The sequence below is a fragment of the Carcharodon carcharias genome, chromosome 17 (genome assembly GCF_017639515.1).
Source record: "Carcharodon carcharias isolate sCarCar2 chromosome 17, sCarCar2.pri, whole genome shotgun sequence".
Classification (NCBI taxonomy): domain Eukaryota; kingdom Metazoa; phylum Chordata; class Chondrichthyes; order Lamniformes; family Lamnidae; genus Carcharodon; species Carcharodon carcharias.
The window spans coordinates 661,893-683,341 of record NC_054483.1 but is presented as its reverse complement, the minus strand read 5'-3'; the positions used below and the strand labels follow the sequence as shown (position 1 = coordinate 683,341).

The 21,449-nt window shown below is 50.8% G+C and overlaps 1 protein-coding gene across 1 annotated transcript in view; it reads right to left on the bottom strand.

Moving 5' to 3' along the window:
* add2 (adducin 2 (beta)) overlaps window positions 1-6,886 on the bottom strand; it is a 94,133-nt gene extending 87,247 nt beyond the window's left edge. The window contains exon 1 of the mRNA XM_041210169.1: window positions 6,706-6,886. The gene's annotated coding sequence lies outside the window, so the exon portion shown is untranslated. The remainder of the gene's footprint in view (window positions 1-6,705) is intronic.
* Window positions 6,887-21,449: the final 14,563 nt, after the last annotated feature.

Sequence of the window (21,449 nt, the reverse complement as noted above, 5' to 3'; positions counted from 1 at the left end):
CCGCCCCCTCCACTCCTGTTACCCACCCAGTTACTCACCGCCCCCTCCACTCCTGTTACCCACCCAGTTACTCACCGTCCCCTCCTGTTACCCACCCAGTTACTCACCACCCCCTCCACTCCTGTTACCCACCCAGTTACTCACCGCCCCCTCCACTCCTGTTAACCACCCAGTTACTCACCGCCCCCTCCACTCCTTTTACCCACCCAGTTACTCACCACCCCCTCCACTCCTGTTACCCACCCAGTTACTCACCGCCCCCTCCTGTTACCCACCCAGTTACTCACCGCCCCCTCCTGTTACCCACCCAGTTACTCACCGCCCCCTGCATTCCTGTTACCCACCCAGTTACTCATCACCCCCTCCACTCCTGTTACCCACCCAGTTACTCACCGCCCCCTCCACTCCTGTTACCCACCCAGTTACTCACCGCCCCCTCCATTCCTGTTACCCACTCAGTTACTCACCACCCCCTCCACTCCTGTTACCCACCCAGTTACTCACCACCCCCTCCACTCCTGTTACCCACCCAGTTACTCACCACCCCATCCACTCCTGTTACCCACCTATTTACCCACCGCCCCCTCCACTCCTGTTACTCACCCAGTTACTCACCACCCCCTCCACTCCTGTTACCCACCCAGTTACTCACCGCCCCCTCCTGTTACCCACCCAGTTACTCACCGCCCCCTCCTGTTACCCACCCAGTTACGCACCGCCCCCTCCACTCCTGTTACCCACCCAGTTACTCACCACCCCCTCCACTCCTGTTACCCACCCATTTACCCACCGCCCCCTCCACCCCTGTTACCCACCCAGTTACTCACCGCCCCCTCCTGTTACCCACCCAGTTACTCACCACACCCTCCTGCTACCCACCCAGTTACGCACCGCCCCCTCCACTCCTGTTACCCACCCAGTTACTCACCAACCCCTCCACTCCTGTTACCCACCCAGTTACTCACCACCCCCTCCTGTTACCCACCCAGTTACTCACTGCCCCCTCCAGAAACCCACCCAGTTACTCACCGCCCCCTCCTGTTACCCACCCAGTTACTCTCCGCCCCCTGCACTCCTGTTACCCACCCAGTTACTCACCGCCCCCTCCTGTTACCCACCCAGTTACTCACCACCCCCTCCACTCCTTTTACCCACCCAGTTACTCACCGCCCCCTCCACTCCTGTTACCCACCCAGTTACTCACCGCCCCCTCCACTCCTGTTACCCACCCAGTTACTCACCGCCCCCTCCACTCCTGTTACCCACCCAGTTACTCACCGCCCCCTCCTGTTACCCACCCAGTTACTCACCACCCCCTCCACTCCTGTTACCCACCCAGTTACTCACCGCCCCCTCCACTCCTGTTAACCACCCAGTTACTCACCGCCCCCTCCACTCCTGTTACCCACCCAGTTACTCACCGCCCCCTCCACTCCTGTTACCCACCCAGTTACTCACCACCCCCTCCTCTCCTGTTACCCACCCAGTTACTCACCGCCCCCTCCACTCCTGTTACCCACCCAGTTACTCACCGCCCCCTCTACTCCTGTTACCCACCCAGTTTCTCACCGCCCCCTCCACTCCTGTTACCCACCCAGTTACTCACCACCCGCTCCACTCCTGTTACCCACCCAGTTACTCACCACCCCCTCCTGTTACCCACCCAGTTACTCACCACCCCTTCCACTCCTGTTACCCACCCAGTTACTCACCGCCCCCTCCACTCCTGTTACCCACCCAGTTTCTCACCGCCACCTCAACTCCTGTTACCCACCCAGTTACTCACCACCCCCTCCACTCCTGTTACCCACCCATTTATTCACCACCCCCTCCTGTTACCCATGCAGTTACTCACCACCCCCTCCACTCCTGTTACCCACCCAATTACTCACCGCCCCCTCCTGTTACCCACCCACTTACTCACCACCCCCTCCACTCCTGTTACCCACCCAGTTACTCACCGCCCCCTCCTGTTACCCACCCAGTTACTCACCGCGCCCTCCTGTTACCCACCCAGTTACTCACCGCCCCCTGCACTCCTGTTACCCACCCAGTTACTCACCACCCCCTCCACTCCTGTTACCCACCCAGTTACTCACTGCCCCCTCCACTCCTGTTACCCACCCAGTTACTCACCACCCCCTCCACTCCTGTTACCCACCCAGTTACTCACCGCTCCCTCCATTCCTGTTACCCACCCAGTTACTCACCACCCCCTTCACTCCTGTTACCCACCCAGTTACTCACCACCCCCTCCACTCCTGTTACCCACCCATTTACCCACCGCCCCCTCCACTCCTGTTACCCACCCAGTTACTCACCACCCCCTCCACTCCTGTTACCCACCCAGTTACTCACCGCCCCCTCCACTCCTGTTACCCACCCAGTTACTCACCACCCCCTCCACTCCTGTTACCCACCCAGTTACTCACCGCCCCCTCCATTCCTGTTACCCACCCAGTTACTCACCACCCCCTCCACTCCTGTTACCCACCCAGTTACTCACCACCCCCTCCACTCCTGTTACCCACCCATTTACCCACCGCCCCCTCCACTCCTGTTACCCACCCAGTTACTCACCACCCCCTCCACTCCTGTTACCCACCCAGTTACTCACCGCCCCCTCCTGTTACCCACCCAGTTACTCACCGCCCCCTCCTGTTCCCCACCCAGTTACGCACCGCCCCTTCCACTCCTGTTACCCACCCAGTTACTCACCGCCCCCTCCACTCCTGTTACCCACCCAGTTACTCACCAACCCCTCCACTCCTGTTACCCACCCAGTTACTCACCACCCCCTCCTGTTACCCACCCAGTTACTCACTGCCCCCTCCAGAAACCCACCCAGTTACTCACTGCCCCCTCCTGTTACCCACCCAGTTACTCACCGCCCCCTGCACTCCTGTTACCCACCCAGTTACTCACCGCCCCCTCCTGTTACCCACCCAGTTACTCACCACCCCCTCCACTCCTGTTACCCACCCAGTTACTCACCGCCCCCTCCACTCCTGTTACCCACCCAGTTACTCACCGCCCCCTCCACTCCTGTTACCCACCCAGTTACTCACCGCCCCCTCCTGTTACCCACCCAGTTACTCACCACCCCCTCCACTCCTGTTACCCACCCAGTTACTCACCGCCCCCTCCACTCCTGTTAACCACCCAGTTACTCACCGCCCCCTCCACTCCTGTTCCCCACCCAGTTACTCACCGCCCCCTCCACTCCTGTTACCCACCCAGTTACTCACCACCCCCTCCTCTCCTGTTACCCACCCAGTTACTCACCGCCCCCTCCACTCCTGTTACCCACCCAGTTACTCACCGCCCCCTCCACTCCTGTTACCCACCCAGTTTCTCACCGCCCCCTCCACTCCTGCTACCCACCCAGTTACTCACCACCCGCTCCACTCCTGTTTCCCACCCAGTTACTCACCACCCCCTCCTGTTACCCACCCAGTTACTCACCACCCCCTCCACTCCTGTTACCCACCCAGTTACTCACCGCCCCCTCCACTCCTGTTACCCACCCAGTTTCTCACCGCCACCTCCACTCCTGCTACCCACCCAGTTACCCACCGCCCCCTCCACTCCTGTTACCCACCCAGTTACTCACCACCCCCTCCACTCCTGTTACCCACCCATTTACCCACCGCCCCCTCCACTCCTGTTACCCACCCAGTTACTCACCGCCCCCTCCTGTTACCCACCCAGCTACTCACCACCCCCTCCACTCCTGTTACCCACCCAATTACTCACCACCCCCTCCTGTTACCCACCCAGTTACTCACCACCCACTCCACTCCTGTTACCCACCCAGTTACTCACCGCCCCCTCCTGTTACCCACCCGGTTACACACCACCCCCTCCACTCCTGTTACCCACCCAGTTACCCACCACCCCCTCCTGTTACCCACCCGGTTACCCACCACCCCCTCCACTCCTGTTACCCACCCAGTTACTCACCGCCCCGTCCTGTTACCCACCCAGTTACTCACCACCCCCTCTACTCCTGTTACCCACCCAGTTACTCACCGCCCCCTCCTGTTACCCACCCAGTTACTCACCACCCCCTCCTCTCCTGTTACCCACCCAGTTACACACCGCCCCCTCCTGTTACCCACCCAGTTACTCACCACCCCCTCCACTCCTGTTACCCACCCAGTTACTCACCGCCCCCTCCGGAAACCCACCCAGTTACTCACCGACCCCTCCTGTTACCCACCCAGTTACTCAGCGCCCCCTCCTGTTACCCACCCAGTTACTCACCACCCCCTCCACTCCTGTTACCCACCCAGTTACTCACCGCCCCCTCCTGTTACCCACCCAGTTACACACCACCCCCTCCACTCCTGTTACCCACCCAGTTACCCACCACCCCCTCCTGTTACCCACCCGGTTACCCACCACCCCCTCCACTCCTGTTACCCACCCAGTTACTCACCGCCCCCTCCTGTTACCCACCCAGTTACTCACCACCCCCTCCACTCCTGTTACCCACCCAGTTACTCACCGCCCCCTCCTGTTACCCACCCAGTTACTCACCACCCCCTCCACTCCTGTTACCCACCCAGTTACACACCACCCCCTCCTGTTACCCAGCCAGTTACTCACCGCTCCCTCCTCTTACCCACCCAGTTACTCACCGCCCCCTCCTGTTACCCACCCAGTTACTCACCACCCCCTCTACTCCTGTTACCCACCCAGTTACTCACCGCCCCCTCCAGAAACCCACCCAGTTACTCACCGACCCCTCCTGTTACCCACCCAGTTACTCACCGCCCCCTCCTGTTACCCACCCAGTTACTCACCACCCCCTCCACTCCTGTTACCCACCCAGTTACTCACCACCCCCTCCAGAATCCCACCCAGTTATTCACCACCCACTCCTGTTACCCATCCAGTTACACACCACCCCCTCCTGTTACCCACCACCCCCTCCTGTTACCCATCCAGTTACTCACCGCCCCCTCCTGTTACCCACCCAGTTACTCACCGCCCCCTCCACTCTATTACCCACCCAGTTACACACCACCCCCTCCACTCCTGTTACCCACCCACTTACACACCACCCCCTCCATTCCTGTTATCCACCCAGTTGCACACCGTCCCCTCCATTCCTATAAGATAATGAAAGTTCAACTTTCGCATGAACCACTTGGTACCCACGAAGATGAAGATATGTTAACCCTTCGGATGATGATGTGGTCGCTCCAAAATGAGAAATAACTCACATCTCTGCAGTAATATTTTCATCGACCAGGATAAACTTAACCAAAACTGGCAGAGAATGAAGTCTTGTCCCGAGGGGTGAAATACTTCAAATTCTACCATATAATGTTTAGTACTTGAGATCTACAGAACTTCCCCTAGGCAAGGGGCTGCAACTGACATGCTCTGGACAATGAAGGGCTGGCACTTGCCACTTGGCGCGAACAGAAGATGGAGCCAAAGGAAAACTGGATCTCTCATAACTCCAAAGACCACTCGATGTTTTGGAGCAAAGGAAAAGAAATCCCAGGCACTCGAACGCAGAGTGTCGTAAATTAAATGGCAGCGAAAGTGGTCAGAGAGAGTTTAACCACAGAGAGAAGGTCCTTCAGCCCATTGTGTCAGTGATGGTCAGTGAAGAGCTGCCCAGCTTTATCTCACCCTCCTGCACTAGGCATGCACATCAGAGTTCATCCAAACACTTTCTCAAGAGGTGAGAGGTTCTGCCTCTACCACCTTTCCAGCAGCGAGTTCCAGCTCCCTACCTCTGAGTGAAAAAAACATTCTTCCTCATCTCGTCCCTAATCCTTCCATCAATTATTCTGCATTGACCACCCCACCCTGGGATGAAATTTTACGGCTCCTCCTGCTGGTGGGGCTTTCCGGTCCTGCCAAAGTCAGTGGGGATTTTGAATGGCTCGGTGCGTTTTCTGGCCCCGCCCTCACCAAGACAGTGGTGGGGGGGGGGTAAAATTCTCCCTGTTTGAGCCCTCTGTGGAGATGAGTAGATCGTCCCTATGTATTTGTATATAGGCCCCTCACAATTCTATTCTGTTCTCCGAATAAAATACTATAAAGGTCATCATTTCTGGACCTGAGCTGGAACTGCAGCCTTCAGCCATGCCCTGCCCTTACTCTGTCCCCACTGCCCGCTTCACTGCGATTGTAGTGCCACACGGGCTGGCATTCAGTTCAGGAGACGGGCAGGTGACCTGCTCATTAGGGCAGAGGTGCCCCGTACTTTTCTCACGTTGCTCGGCACTGCCCACATTCCAACCCCTCACTCACCCTCCCCCCCAAACCCCCCTCCTAGTCTGCCCCTGGCCTTCCTCCGCCCATTTAAAAGGTCATCCCTCCCTCTGCCCACGCCCATTCAAACCCTCTCGATCCCACAATTACAGGAAAAAAAATTGCATTCTTTTGTTCTCTGTTCAAAGGTACGTTGAACTCAATTCCACCCTTGTTCCCCCACCAACGGAAGAAGTGTCCCTCTCACCACGACGACAAACTGCACACACAAATACTGACACCAACTTCAGCTGCAATTTTCGCCCTCAGCACTACCAATCTTTTTAAACTTTCTATCAATAAATCCCCTCTAACAAATACAGTTCACAGAGTTCAAAAGAGCACCATAATATTCTGAAACATGGTGGGCGGGGGTTGCTCTTTCAGTCTCACAAGATCATACAGTTTGCAGAGCAGGGCTTATCCTACCTGTGCAGCCTCTGCATTTGAATAGTCTCTGCTGCTCTGTCCCCCTGCTTGCAGCCGAACAACTTCTCCGCTAAAACGCTCACTGCTGCCTGGACTGTTGACACAAAGCCAGCCCTGCAGGCACCTGCCAATCAGAAGATTGCAGTTCAAGGTTTGTGTAGCATACAGCAGGGGCCTCAGGGAGAATCCCACTTCCCACTTACCAGCTGCTACTGACCTGATATCACTTATTCAACGCTCTCACCAGAAATATGTCTCCTATCTTTGACCTCTGGGAGCATGGGGTGGGGAGTGAACAGACTGGAGCTTGCCGTTGTCGCTGTGTGAGTTTTTAACCCACATCCACAATCATAAACTCAAACAGAGAGCTGATTACAAAGCTTGCTTGCTCAGACGAGCACCCGTGGGCACATTTTAAAAAATTCATTCACGGGATGTGGGCGTCACTGGCTGGGCCAGCATTTATTGCCCATCCCTAATTGCCTCTTGAGAAGGTGGTGGTGAGCTGCCTTCTGGAGCCGCTGCAGTCCATGTGGTGTAGGTACACCCACAGTGCTGTTAGGAAGGGAGTTCCAGGATTTTGACCCAGCGACAGTGAAGGAACGGTGATATATTTCCCAATCAGGATGGTGAGTGGCTTGGAGGGGAAACTCCGGGTGCTGGTGTTCCCATCTATCTGCTGCCCTTGTCCTTCTAGATGATAGTGGTCATGGGTTTGGAAGGTGCTGTCTAAGGAGCCTTGGTGAGTTCTTGTAGTGCATCTTGTAGATGGTACACACTGCTGCTACTGTGTGTTGGTGGTGGAGGGAGTGAATGTTTGTGAATGGGGTGCCAATCAAGCAGGCTGCTTTGTCCTGGATGATGTTGAGCTTCTTGAGCGTTGTGGGAGCTGCATTCATCCAGGCAAGTGGGGAGTATTCCATCACACTCCTGACTTTGTGCCTTATAGATGGTGGACAGGCTTTGGGGAGTCAGGAGGTGAGTTACTCATTGCAGAATTCCCAGCCTCTGACCTGGTCTTGTAGCCACAGTATTTATATGGCTAGTCCAGTTCAGTTTCTGGTCAAAGGTAACCCCCAGGATGTTGATAGTGGGGGATTCAGTGATGGTAATACCATTGAATGTCAAGGGGCCATGGTTAGATTCTCTCTTGTTGGAGATGGTCATTGTCTGGTACTTGTGTGGTGCGAATGTTACTTGCTGCTTGTCAGCCCAGGTCTAGCTGCATTTGGACTAAATAGGATGCAGTGTAGGCAGGTTTATGGAACATGGGCAGAGCTGGGGTAAATGTAGCACTACGGAGCAGGAATGGTTAAAGCTCCATTGAGATGTGTGAACTAACCCCTTTCCCCATTCACCCTATTCCTGATGGCTGTCCAATGGCCTTTGCTGGACAGTGGACTGCATGACAAGAGGCTCAGCCTGACTGCGATGCTCATGCAGGTGAAAAGCCTGCTACTCTGGGCCGGTACAGGAGGGAGCCAGTACCCATGGAATAATACCCCAGGATGGAATCAGGAGGGAACACCGGGGGTGGGGGGGAGGGGCAGGACACTGGCATTCCCATCATTCTCATTGAAAAGGTCAAGAGACGTTAAGAGCGCAGGCAGGAGTCCAGCTCGAGGGAGAATCCTGCAGACGGATAAAAGGACTCACTGCCTGGGGGATATACTCAAAAGAGGAGGGTGTATAGGCGAAGTGATCAGTTGGAGCTCAGTGTTGTTCGTTCCGCTGGGGAGTATTTGCTAAGGGCAGGCTGTTCAGGATCAGAGGAGCAAAGGTCAGAAAGGTGTCTTAAGTACACAGGAAGGGCTGAAATTTGAAGAAGGAATGGGATCAGAGGGACGTGAAGGGGAAAAAATATCCTGAGAGGTGTTGGTACACTGAGGAGTTCCATAGACTGGAGTTCAAACCCCACCAGGATAGCTGGGAAAATTTAAATTCAGTGATTAATTAATCTGGAATAAAATGCTGGTCTCATTAATAATGATCACAAAACTACTGATTGTTGTAAAAACCCATCTGGTTCACTAACGTCCTTTAGGGACGGAAATCTGCTGTCCTTACCTGGTCTGGCCTACATGTGACTCCAGACCCACAGCAATGTGGTTGACTCTTAAACAGCTAAGCAAGCTACACACTTGTATCAAACCGCTACAGGAAAATCAAAATAGAATTAAACTGTACAGGCCAGGCGACATTGACCTCGGTACCAGAAAAAACAACGGCACACCCAGGCACGGCGACCCTGCAAAGTCCTCCTTACGAGCAGCTGGGGGCTTGCGCCAAAATTGGGAGAGCTGTCAGGCAGACTGGTCAAGCAACAACCTGACAGTCATACTCACAGAATCGTAGCTTCCAGGCAATGTCCCAGAAACCACCATCACCACGCCTGGATATGCCGTGTCCCACTGACAGAACAAGCTTAGCAGAGGTGGCGGGCGGCACAGTGATATACAGTCAGCAGGGAGTTACCCTGGGAGTTCGAAACACTGACTCTGGATCCCATGTGCGCAAGTAATCCTCCTGCTGATTACCACCTACCGCCCACCTGGCGAATCAGTACTCCTCCATGTTGAACACCACTTAGGAGAAGCACAGAATGTACTCTGGGTGGGGGACTTCAATACCCATCGCCAAGAATGGCTCGGTAGCATCACCACTGACTGAGCTGGCCGAGCCCTAAAGTTGCTAGGCTGGGTCTGCAGCAGGTGGTGAGGTAACCAACAAGAGGGAAATTCCTACTTGACCTCGTCCTCACCAATCTGTCACAGATGCATCTGTCCATGACAGTATTGGTAGGAGTGACCACCACACAGTCCTTGTGGAGACAAAGTTCTATCTTCACATTGAGGATGCTCTCCAGCGTGTTGTGTGGCACTACCACGGTGATAAGTTGGATAGATTTTGAACAGACCTTGCAGCTCAAGACTGGGCAACCATGAGGTGCTGTGGGCCATCAGCAGCAGCAGAATTGTACTCGAACACAATCTGTAACCTCATTGCCTGGCATATCCCCCACTCCACTATTATCATCAAGCCAGGGTATCAACCCTGGTTCAATGAAGAGTGCAGGAGGACATGCCAGGAGCAGCACCAGGCATACCTAAAAATGAGGTGTCAACCTGGTGAAGCTACAACACAGGACTACTTGCATGTCAAATAGCATGAGCAGCAAGTGATAGACAGAACTAAGCGATCCCACAACCAACGGATCAGAGCTAAGTTCTGCAGTCCTGCCACATCCAGTTGTGAATGCTGGTGGACAATTAAACAACTCACTGGAGGAGGAGACTCCACAAATATCCCCATCCTCAATGATGGGGGAGCCCAGCACATCAGTGCAAAAGATAAGGCTGAAGCATTTGCTACAGTCTTCAGCCAGAAGTGCTGAGTGGATGATCCATCTCGTCCTCCTCCGGAGGTCCCCAGCATCACAGATGCCAGTCTTCAGCCAATTCTATTTACTCCATGTGATATCAAGAAAAGGCTGAAGGCACTGGATACTGCAAAGGCTATGGGCCCTGACAATATTCCGGCAATAGTACTGAAGACTTGTGCTCCAGAACTTGCCGTGCCCCGAGTCAAGCTGTTCCAGTACAGCTACAACATTGGCATCTACCTGGCTATGTGGAAAATTGCCCAGGTATGTCCTGTACACAAAAAGCAGGACAAATCCAACCCGGCCAATTACCGCCCCATCAGCCTACTCTCCATCATCATGTGAACTTCACTGCACACTCATGCGATGTTTTGTTCGGTGGGCGTGTACAGAGGTTGGGAGTACACTTGGTGGCAATTAGGAAGGCAATTAAGCCCACTAGCGGCACAATTGACTCCGATTTTTCGTGGTCCGTCCAACCTTACAGTTGGCGGGCAGACTTTGCATTCTTCATGAAACCTCATCCAAGGGCCGGATGAGTTTTCCGCTATTAAATAAAACAAAAATAAAAATCTGTGGGCAACATTTTTATCATTGATATGTTCAGGTGCCTGATTGTGATGCTTGGGCATTTTTCTTCCTGATTTACAAAACTTTATTTTGTGGTTTTTGGGTCTGCAGCTCCCTGAGGCAGCTCTTAGCCTTCAGGGAGTTGTCGTTCAGCTCTGGCCTGCGCCCGAGCTGATGTCATCGCCTGCCCTCCTCCCACCCCTCCCCCTCCACCCTGGCAGTGCTGAGCTATTCAGCCCCATTTCACGCTGGCTGCCCGTTAATTGGCCAGGCAGCGTGAAATCGCAGTCAGGGGCCGATCGCGGGCGGTGGTCCGTTTCCTGACTGCTCCCGGGCCCATCCTGCTTGCTGAGCTGAAAATTCAGGCCAAAGTATGACAGCTCGCCAGATTTGGACAGCTTGGTCAAAGGGGTAGGTTTTCAGAAGTGTCTTAAAGGAGGAACGCAAGGTAGGGAGGTGTAGAGGTTTCGGGAGGGAACTCCAGGTCTTGGGGCCTTGGCAACTGAAGGTGCTGATGGCAGAGCGATCAAACTCGGTGTTGCCAAAGAGGCCAGAATTAGAGGAGCACAGGAGACCAATGGGGCTGGAGGGGTGAGAATGGATTTGAAAACAAGGGTAAGAATTTTGAAAATCGAGGATTTGTTTAACTGGGAGTCAGTGGAGGTGAGAGTTATTGGCATTTAAGACATGGGCAGCAGAGTGGCCTGAAGTTTACAGAGGGTAGAATGTGGGAGGCAAGCCAGGAGTGTGGTGGAATAAGTCAGGTCTAGAGGTAATGAAGACATGGGCGATGGCTTCAGCAACAGATGAGCTGAGACGGGTGAAATCGGGCAATGTTACGGAGCCTTCATGATGGTCTCCTCTCGCTCCTATTTCTGATGTCCCTTTGCACTTTATCCATCCACGTTAGGCCAATACATTTCAGCTCTGTAGTTAGGGTGTTGCCACCACCCCGAGACTGCCCAGCATTTGCATTCAGCAGCCGAGGGGATCCAGGAGAAGTGACCCACAGATACCCACCGTATGGTCGGACCAACATAACAACGGGAGCTCAAACTCAGCCACAAACTGAATAAGCCCAGTGAATAAGGACCAGGTTTTATTTCAGGGGAACTTGAAGATTGTCCTGAGCTGGCATTTATTTTCTTGACAAGCGTGTCCCTCACTCAGTATAAATGGGTTCTCAGCAGGTTTGGAAGATTCTGACAGCAGGTCAATATAGCTTAAATCTTTCAGCCATCCAAATATGACCCTGAGTTCTGGTTTTAAAAGGAAATTTGCCAACAATCCTACTTTCTCTTAATCTCCCTGAGATTCACAACAATTGATAGTTTCCTGGTCACCATTACTGAGACGAGCTTTATATTCTAAGATTTATTACTTAATAGAATTTAAATTCCACCAGCCGCCTTGGTGGGACTTGAACCTGTGTTCCCAGAGCATTAGCCTGGGTCCCTGGATTACCAGTCCACCATGCCACCATCTCCTCCAGAGACATTCTGTTAAGTCTTTGCATTCCGGAGCCACTCCCAGAAACATCCCAAACCCAACCTTCCTACTAGTGACAGTACATTTTACACCGCTGAGGGCAGACTCAATGTGGACTGAGTGCAGACAGAGGGACAGCAAATAGTGACAGCGCACCTGGAGTACCTGCAATGATTATTGCTGCTGTCAGAGCCTGGAGTATATCACCCCATCTTGTCATAGTCATCATCATAGAGTTATACAGCACAGAAACAGGCTCTTTGGCCCATCATGTCCATGCTGGCCATCAAGCCCCTATCTATTCTAATCCCATTTTCCAGCACTTGGCCCATAGCACTGTACATGGCATTTCAAGTGTTCATCTAAATACTTCTTAAATGTTGTGAGGTTCCCACCTCTACCACCCTTTCAGTCAGTGAGTTCCAGATACCCCCCACCCTCTGGGTGGAAAGATTTTTCCTCCAATCCCCTCTAAACCTCCTGCCCCTTACCTTAAATCTATGCCCCCTGGTTACTAACCCCTCCGCTAAGATGAAAAGTTTCTTCCTACCTACCCTGTCTATACCCCTTATAATTTCGGATACCTCTATCAAGTCCTCCCTCAGCCTTCTCTGCTCTAAGGAAAACAGCCCCAGCCTATCCAGTCCCTCTTTATAACTGAAGCGTCCCAACCCAGGCAACATCCTGGTGAATCTTCTCTGCACCCTCTCCAGTGCAATCACATCCTTCCTATAGTATGGTGACCAGAACTGCACACAGTACACCAGAATCACAGAATCTTAACGGCCTGTGTCTGCATCAGCTCTCCAAATGAGCATTACTACCTAGTGCCATTGCCCTGCCTGTTCCCCGTACCCCTGCACGTTGTTTCTATTCAAATAATCATCCAATGTCCTCTCGATAGAGCCTGCCTCCATCACACTTCCAGGCAGCGCATTCCAGCCCTGAGCCCAGATTCAGCCTGTCCTTGGGGCTGAGGGACAGGGTGCAGGGAAATTGAGAAAAGGGAAATGGAGAGAATTTACAGGGGTCAATCTTGGGGCCATTGCTATTTTTACATATAATAAAGACTTGGATTTGTATATACAGGGCATAGTTTCAATGTTTGCAGAGGACACAAAACCCAGGGGTGGGGAGGACAGTCACAGGCTTGAGAAAGACACAGGCAGACTGGAGAAATAGGCAGACTAAATTTCAGGTGAAGTATGAAGCTGTACATTGTGGTCGGAAGAATAAGGGGGACAATGTAAAACAAATGGTAGAATTTGAACAGGTTGTGTGCATACGAATCTTTGCCAGAGGCAGGACAAAGTTGTGAATGCTTTAACACGGCAGCAAGAATCCTGGGCTTTATTAATAAAGGAACAGGGTACAAAACTAAGGAAGTTAGGTTAAACCTTTATAACACGCTGGCTAGGCCCAATGGAGCACTGGATCCAATTCTGGGCACTGCATGATAGGAAAGATGTTAATGGCTTGGAAAGGATACAGGGGTGGGGGGGATTTATGAGAACGGTTCCAAGGATGAGAGCCAGTGACACAGAGGGGACTGGAGAATCTGGGGCGTTTCTACTCAGAAAAATTAAGAAGAGATTTGATAGAGGTGTACAACACCATGTAGGGTTTCGATAGAGTAAATAAGGAGAAACTGTTTCCACTGGCAGAACTGTCGGTAACCAGAGGGCACAGACTGGCAAAAGTGGTGGAAAAAAATTCAATAATAACTTTGAAAAGGTATTGCTGGAAAAAAAAAGAGATTGTTTTGTCAAAATTTTTTGTCTTGCACTCACCAGGACAATTTGCAAGAAAATACCAATGTCAGGGGAAACAACATATTTATATTGCATGAGAAGAGACTGCTGATTGGTTGGCAAGTGGACTCTGATTGGTAGAGGCGTTGCCATGAAGAATGCACCAGTTGATTGTGACTAAGCTCACTGCCAAGCCTTGTTTAAAATTTAAACTAGGCAGCTTGATTCTGATTGGTCAAGACATTGCTTTGGGGAATGAACCAATGAGTGGCTGTCACTTATTTTGTTTAGCTGAAATAGGCACAATGTGTGTATGTGTTTTTTCCATCTGCAAATCAGCACTCTCTTCTCATGCAGTATAAATATGTTGTTTCCCTGACATTGTCCTGATGAGTGTAAGGTGAAAAGCTTCGACAAAAAAGTCTCCTTTTTCAGCAATACTGAAGTTGTGCACTCCCAAACGACTATCAGGAAAGATACATATTTAAAGGGGGAAAAGTTTGCAAACTAGGGGGGAAAGGCTGGAGAGTCGGACTAATTGGATAATTCTTTCAAAGGGCCAGCACAGACATGATGGGCCTAATGATCTCCTTCCACACTGTTTCTGTGTTTCGATAGAGACGGGCAGGTGAGGAAAGTGATTAGATAGGTGATGTTGCTGTGACCATAAGCTTTCCATTGAAGTTCAATTGATCAACATTTTCAAGCAAAGTTCGTTTTAGCTATCAGTCAAACCTCTCAGGCTTAAATTGAGAGCCTTGCAAACGTGAGCACTAATACTTGCTGAAAGAGGCGGCAGCTGAAAGATTTCTTCAGATAAAGTTTTGTGACAATATTGAAGTACTCAGAAGTTGAGGCTTTGTCACACAGGGTCTGTGGTTCCTGCTGTTTGTTTCACCAGTGCAGCTAGAATATAAGAATGTGAATGATCATTCAGGAGGGAATCAGATTGGCAGTCTGAAAAGGGCGAAGGTGCAGGGGGAATGGCACTAGGCGAGTTGCTCATTTGGAGAGCCGGTGCGGACATGATGGGCTGAATGGCTTCCTGCCGTGCTGTAACAACTCTGTGATGAAGGATGATTCACAAGAGAGCAAAGAAATTTCCTCCTTGGTGTTAAGAAGTGATTCTGATCTCCCAGGGGGTGCTCTGACAGAATGAAGCTCCAGGAGCAATTAAAGAAGTGCTCTTGTTTCTCAGGCTTGGAACCCAGCACTAGTACAACTCTTCATTGATGCAAATTAAAAATCATTTGTCTCTCCTCTATTTTAGAGGACCTCAAAGGTACCAGGTTAGATCTTTAGTCTTGTTGAGATTGTCAGTCTTGTTTGAGGTGGCAATGGGGAAATTAAAATTGGTCTCAGTAAAAACCTCAGTTTAAATGTATTTAAGAAGAACTTGATGAAGGGTTAAAACCAACATTACAAACAGCAGTGGTTCAGCTTTCACCCACTAAATTCTAACCTTAGTCTTCAAACCTGTTGTCTAGTTGAAACTCTCTCAGATACTGTCACAGTAATGCTCCAAGTTACGCACTTGACTGCAATAAATTTTCAATGAATGCATTAAAATTGACTGAAGCACATTTCTACGTCATCACATATTGCAGACCTGAATGCCGTCCAGTGACAACTACTGAAAACACACTCTCGGCTGGACTCCCACATTCTACCGTCTGGAAACCTGAAGTCATCCAAAACTCTGCTGCCCGTGTCTGAACTCGCACCGAGTCCCGTTCCCCTATCACCCGCTGTGCTCGCTGACCCACACTGGCTCCCGGACAAGCGATGCCTCAATTTTAACATTCTGATCCTTGTTTTCAAATCCCTCTCTATCTCTATCACATACTGTATAAATTGTTGTTTTTCTCTTAGATTGGTATTATTGCAAAGTGCTCTGATGAGCGCAAGATGAAAAATTTCGACGTGTCTTTTTTCAGCAATAAAGATAATCCCCGGCCCCATAACTGTCAAATATATCTGCACTCTTCTAATTCCAGCCTCTTGTGCAGCCCCAATTTTAATTGCCCTCTGATTGTTGCTGGTACCTTCAGTTGCCTGGGCCCCAAACCCTGGAATCCCCTGCCCAAACCTCTCCACCTTGCTTTCCTCCTTTAAGACGCTCCTTAAAACTTACCTCCTTGACCAAACTTTTGGTCGCCTGAGCTAATATCTCCTTTTGTGGTTCGGTGTTATACTTTGTTTTATAATCTACCTGTGAAACACCTTGGGACATTTCATTACCTTAAAGGTGTTATATAAATATAAGTTGTTGTTGTGCATGTGTATAGGTCACAGTGAGCGGAGGTTCAGGTCTGGCTGTGCTCACATGAGACAGCCCTTTGTCATTCAATATGCAAACTCCAGATTGCGTGTCATTAATACGTGACTTGATTAAATTCCTAGTGTATGCAGGAGGCCTGAATGGAAGATGTGCTAATCTCTCATTTTCCTGGAATTTTGCCAATGTCCCACATGCGCACTCCAGGCCAGTACAGGCTGAACACTATTCATTCATTTTGCTTTATCGTGCATTCTTTGGCCCCTGCAACCATCTGAAAATGGCGAGTGCCTTTGTTAAACATCATAGCAGAAGTTTGAAGCAAAATATGCATTATATAACACATTAAAAATACACAAGGAGATATGGCAAGTCTTGCTGATTTGAGTGTTCCATTTCTGTCTGCTGAATTAGCAACTATCCAAGTCTATTCAGGGCGAGCTCCCTCTAAAGTAAAACCAACATCTCCCACAAGAGGTGCGAGGTGTTCCAGTTGACAATTTAGTCTCTTGTTCTCTGTTCACTATTCCAGGGTTGCCTGGAATATAAAGATAATCATCGTTTGGTAGCGCGGAGCTTGAGTATTGCTGAAAAAAGAGACATGTTGAAACTTTTCACCTTGCACTCATCAGGACACTTCACAAGAATACTAATGTAAGGGGGAACAAACAATTTATACTCTCTTCACATGCAGTATAAATTGTTGTATTCTTCTTATATTGGTATTCTTGCGAAATGTCCTGATGAGTGCAAGGTGAAAAGTTTCAACGTCTCTTTATTCAGCAATAAAGATGATTCCCAGCTTCTTCCCTCTACTGCAAACTGCCATCCTAAATGCCCTTCCCCGTCCCCTCCGCTCTCCCCACCAACTTCAAGTGCAAGCAGTTCATGGACTTCTTTATCACTAAGATTGAGACCATCTGATCAGCAGCCTCCGCTGCTTCCCTCCCTCTCCCTAGCCCACCTTGGTCGAAATTCCTCGAATGCTCCCCCAACCTCCCTAGCCCTGAACTCACATCTTTCTCCCATCTCCCCTCATTCCCTCTCCGAGTTCATCGTGTCCATGAGACCCACCTCATGATCCCTCAACCCTATTCCCAGTAAACTAGTGACCAACCAAGCTCCCCTCCCTGGGACCCTCAATGTGATAGAGGTGTACAAGGTTATGACGTGCTTGGCTAAGGTAGACATGGGAAAACTGCTCCCGTTAAGCAAGAGCTAGGCGACAGAGATTTAACTGAGTTTGGGCAAAAGATACAGGGGGGATGTGAGGAGGAGGTTTTTTACACAGCGAGAGGGGATGAGCTGGAACTTGCTGCCCACGAGATTGGTGGAAGCGGAGACGATGAAAGATTTTAAAAGGAAATTAGATGGGCATTTGAGAGAAATAAGATTCCAGGGCTACAGGGAGAGCGCAGGGGGAATGGGACTGTCTGGATTGTTCTACAGGCCAACTGGTCTCCTTTTGTGCTGCAATGACTCCATGGCCAGGATCTTGATGTTGGCGGGTTTCCCTTCCCACCATCTGAAGAATCGGTGGAGAACACATCCCCTCCATTACTACTTGCCCCGCAGTCATTTAACGCTCCAACTAGTGTTAGTTGGCTGGAGCTGGGACTTCCGCCCCCTCACTCAGGAGGGAGTCCCGCCTGAGAAAGCTGCTGGCCAATCTGAGCGGCCAGCAGCTCTCTGGTCCCAGCAGCGCCACAAGCTGCACTGGACAGGGCTGGGATTACACACAGTCCCTGGAGCCCAAGTTCCAGGAGTCCAGGGCCAGATGATTGTGGGGGATTCAGGGTGGGAGGGCAGGTGAGGCCCAGGGGAGTGGGCAGAGGGCGAGGTGGCGGGTGTTGGTAGGGAAGCTGGAGGGGTGAGGGAGAGAGGACCTGCAGGGTCCGGACCTTCTGAGGGGGTGGGGGAAGGGCCTGATGTTAGAAGGGGGCTGCTGAAGGAGGTGCCTCCTGCCTGTCTCACTCGATACCTGAACACAGTTAATTTTCAGGCTTCACCCCACCCCTGAACTCCTCCCGCCTGCCTGAAAATTGAGGCTGGGTGGGGAATGGCCCTTAAATGGTCAATAATTGGCCACTTAAGGAATTCAATTGAGGCCAGGGCGGGAGGGGGAACCAGCCTTGGCCTTGCACATTAAGTGTAAAATTGAGGAGAGGGTCTTGGCGAGTGGGAGCGGTGGGTAGGCCGTCTGAGAATTGTTACGGTCACCTCTTCGGCCCCTAGCTAAAACCTGCCGGCGAGGAAATGTAAAACTCTGCCCGGTGATTTTAATGGTGGCAAGCGCTGCGAACCAGCTATTATTTTGCAGCATTTCTAGAGCCAAATTTGGTGGGAATGTGATAGAATCTGGTACGATTATCCCAACAATTCAGCAACATTGCTAGCTGCTCAGTACGGTCAGTGTGCAGATCAACCAGAACAAAAATAGACGTGAGGACTGACATTCAATCTCAGCCAGCGCGTAACAAGAGAAAGTCAGGCCAACAAGGGAAAGCCACACAAAATTGATTGGAGTGTTCGAATTCATGGACCTCAGTAATATCAAGTTACTTTGTGCAAGGTTGCAGATGAAGGATATTGTTGGGGAGGGGGCTCTGGAGCTACTAAAAAGGAGCATTTACTGTCAGAGAGGAAGCAACAAAATAGACACATGGCACATAGGCTCTCATAGGGACACAATGGGCCAAATGGCCTCCTTCTGTGCTGTAACCATTTGATGGTTCCATGTACCTGGCCTACTCCTGCTCCTATCGTTTGTATGTTGAAGTAGTGAGCGAGCCCTCTGCCACAAGATTGTTCGCATCATGAGTTAATGACCTCGCCCCTATTACGGTGCAATGTGCCTATAAAATGTCACACCTTTCCTCATCACCAGGTCACTGCAAGAGTTGACCCTCTCCCCAAAATGAGAACCATTGCCAGCGACTAACTAGAGGGCAAAATTAATTGTGACAGGATACCGGGGAGTCTGCAGGTCAAACCATCGCTCGTAGAAGCAAATTTAGTTTACGTACACTTGATGCTGAAAAGAATAAGCAAAGGCTTCCAGAAACGTAAATGTCCACAAAACCTGTGTGTTACACTTTTAAGTAAGCTCAGTCAGTGGGTCACACTCCTGTCTCTGAGCCAGGAGGTCAGAGTTCAAACCTCACTCCAGAGACTTCACCACGGCTCCAGTGCCAGGCGGAGGGAGTACTGCCCTGGCGGAGATACCACCTTTCAGGCGACTGAGGGAGATAGCTTAATACCTCATTGCTGTTTGTGGGATCCTGCTGTGCAGATTTCTAAGACCTGACTGCACTTCTAAAGTGCTGAATTGGCTGTGAAGCACTTTGGGGCATCCTGCGGCACTATATAAATGCAAAGACTTTCTTTCTGAAGCAACTGGCTGAGTAGTCGCCTCAAGAAACCTTCTACAGTGAAGGTCTTGGAAAGTCCTTTGCAATGGAGAGCAGCCTGAAACTAGGAAATAGTCAATCATCTGTTCTTTGGATTGAAAATTCCCTGAAATAGAGAATATTTGTTGCAAATTTTTTTAATTATTTGTTCACAGGATGGAAGTGTCACTGGCTTGAGCAGCATTTAGTGCCCATCCATAACTGCCCTTGAGAATTGAGTGACTTGCTCAGTCATTTCAGAGTCAACCACATTGCTGTGGGTCTGGAGTCACATATAGCCCAAACTGGGTAAGGACAGCAGATTTCCTTCCCTAAAGGACATCAGTGAACCAGATGGGTTTTTACAACAATTGACAATGGTTTCATGGTCATCATTAGGCTTTTTAATTCCAGATTTTTTATTGAATTCAAACTCCACTGTCTACTGTGGTGGGGTTTGAACCTGGCCCCCCAGAACCATTACCAGGATAACTAGTCCAGTGACAGTACCACTATGGCACTGCCTGCCTTCTGCAATTGTCCAAACGGAGCTTGGTCATGGGGCTAGAGGTCAGGGAGAGGCAGTGAATCGCGATCCCGGGTATATGACAGGCTGCAGCAGCAGCTGAATCTCTCAAAGCGCTGGGTGTGGGTGCAAAGTTCCCTAAGTGGCCAAAGTTCCCAAAGTTCCCTCAGTGGCCGTTTTCCCCAGCTGGCTACATTTTGATACTCTGTCGACAGACTGGCATTCGAGGGAAAAATGTCTGTTCAAAAAATGCGTTCTGCTTTCCATCTGGGTATAAGGAACATTATCCTTTGAATTACCACTAAAGCGAGCTGTGAAAACATGCATGGTCCAAACGGCATCTCCAGACCAAAAGGCTTATTAACAGGAGATAATACCTACGCTGTGCACACAGCTCCAGCTTCGATCCCCCACTCCCATTGAGTTATCCTGCAGCTTGACAGGGTAGATGCTGAGGATGTTTCCCCGTGTGGGGGAATCTGGAACCGGGGGAGGGGGCAGTTTCAAAATAAGGGGTTGCCCAATAAAGACGGAGATGAGGAGGAATTTCTTCTCTCAGAAGGTCGTTGGCTTTTTAAAAATTCATTGACAGGATGTGGCTGTCACTGGCTAGTCCAGCATTTCTTGCCCATCCCTAATTACCCTTGAGAAGGTGGTGGTGAGCTGCCTTCTTGAACCGCTGCAGTCCATGTGGTGTAGGTACACCCACAGTGCTGTTACGGAGGGAGTTCCAAGATTTTGACCTAGCAACAGTGAAGGAACGGCAATATATTTCCAAGTCAGGCTGGTGAGCGGCTTGGAGGGGAACTTCCATGTGGTGGTGTTCCCATGTGTCTGCTGCCCTCAATGGTATCAGTTGTGGGTTTGGAAGGTGCTCCCTAAGGAGCCTTCGTCAGCACCATCCAAACCCCCAGAGATCAGTGGAGGCTGCGTCACTGAATGTATTCATCGCTGAGTTAGACAGATTTTGGATTGACAAGGGAGTCGAGGGTTATGGGGGACAGGCAGGAAAGTGAAGTTAAGGCCACAAACTGGCCGTGATCTTATTGAATTGAGGGGCCAAATGGCTGCCTTCTGCTTCAATTTCTTGTGTTCTTATCTAATCTTAGCAAGGAAATCTGTCAAGAGCATTCCTGGACCAGGAGGGGAAAACTAACAGTTGGGACCCTTGTTCTTGTTACTACCTAGCAAGCCCCCTAGGAAGTGCACCTGTGTAGTGACAGGACTGAACATAAGAAATAGGAGCAGGAGTAGGCCATTTGGCCCCTCAAGCCGCTCCGCCATTCAATAAGATCATGGCTGATCTGCCCCAGGCCTCAACTCCTCATAGCCCTCAACTCCCCAATATTTCAAAACTCTA